The following is a 1,494-nucleotide window of genomic DNA, read 5'->3' on the forward strand; positions in this document are numbered from 1 at the left end:
ACCCAGACATCCCTCACATTGAATTTCATTCTTTGTTTCCTCATGGTGCCTTTTGAGTTGTCCCGTTCTCCTCAGTATTTCTTGTGTGGCTCTCATGTTGCAGCTATTCTACTAGTAGTGAAGCTGTTGGGTTACTTGGTTTCTCTGACCTTTTCTGGATGGTCTTGAGGACATTTGGGCTTTCTTCCTGCTGTTTTTTCATTTATGAGATGGATTTCAGCTAGCCTTTTTTTTTTTTTTTTTTTCCCATTTGAGAGCAGTCCTCTACTAACTGGCCAGATTACAAAAAAATCATGGTAGATACCTTAGTTCATTCTTCGAATAAGCCTATTGATCTGGTCTTCCCTGTTGCCAGCATCTCCACCTTCCACAAAATGGGTGGTCTTTTTCTTCATTCCCCTCATGGAGAAGATAATTTGAAGGGCCATAAAAAGTTGTTTGCCTCTTTGAAACGTTTTCCAACAGTATAGACCTCGTGAATCAGATCCTCCATGCAGATGATGCCATATCTACCAAGAGACTGGGCAATCAATGTGTTATCTGTCAGGGCAATTCACTTCTTGTTGATTTTGCCACAACCATGCTTGTAGATCACTTCATTCACCAACTTCATGTTTGTGTACCCCCATGCTATATATGGTTTCACAATCCTTAACATGTTAACTGAAGCCTTGTTGAGCCATCCAGGTGCCTGAAAAGACAGGCGCCATTGAAGATTTGACGAAGGCGAAGAAGCTGCAATGCCTTTCGAACCTTTGGGCTCACACCATTGATACCTCTGATCCTGATGACAAATGCCAATGTGGGTTCTGCGGGTACATAGAAGTTGCCAGCTTTTCTTGCCATCCTTGCCATTAGAATCTCAGTTCTATACATCTGTCTATATTCCTTGCGGTAATGCTTAGCTTTTTCATAGATAAGCTTCCTCCTTGCCTTTCGAAGCATCTTTTGAGCGAACTTCTTCCTCAGGTGCTTGATCTTCAACTCCGCGAAATTCCTTTGCTTCTTTTTAAGGGTTTCTGGCACAACAGGAACCTTCTTTTTCTTCTCTTCTGGACCCTCCATGGTTCCAGCCAGAAAAAGAGGTTCAGCTAGCCTTTTGTTTCCCTACTTTTCTACTGAATGCCAAGGTCCCTCTGTCCATGATCTTAAGTACCCCATAGACTATGAGGGTGAAATAATAGATAAGTTCTTATTCCTATGAAAGGAATTTCATGTGTCTTCAGCTTTAAGTGGGCCACTTAAATTCAGTGATTCAATTGTTTATTCCACAAATACCTGTTTATCTACCAGGTATCAGGCATGAAGAATATCAAGAACATTCTTTTCTCTGCTTCCTTGACTGCTTCTGTGCTGGGTTCCTTTTCTCTCTCTGGCTGTTCCCTCTCGGTGTCTCTCCAGGCAAATTTTGCTCCTTTAGCCTTAAAGTTTGGTGCTTCTTGCAGGTCTCTGTTCGGCTCATTTCATCCACTTTCCCTGGGTAAAAACATGCTT

The 1,494-nt window shown here is 42.1% G+C and overlaps 1 pseudogene; it reads right to left on the minus strand.

Moving 5' to 3' along the window:
* Positions 1-289: 289 nt before the first annotated feature.
* Positions 290-1,095, minus strand: LOC116874397 (annotated as a pseudogene).
* Positions 1,096-1,494: the final 399 nt, after the last annotated feature.

This window comes from Lontra canadensis, unplaced genomic scaffold, assembly GCF_010015895.1.
Source record: "Lontra canadensis isolate GAN:19392208 unplaced genomic scaffold, GSC_riverotter_1.0 scaffold36, whole genome shotgun sequence".
NCBI lineage: Eukaryota > Metazoa > Chordata > Mammalia > Carnivora > Mustelidae > Lontra > Lontra canadensis.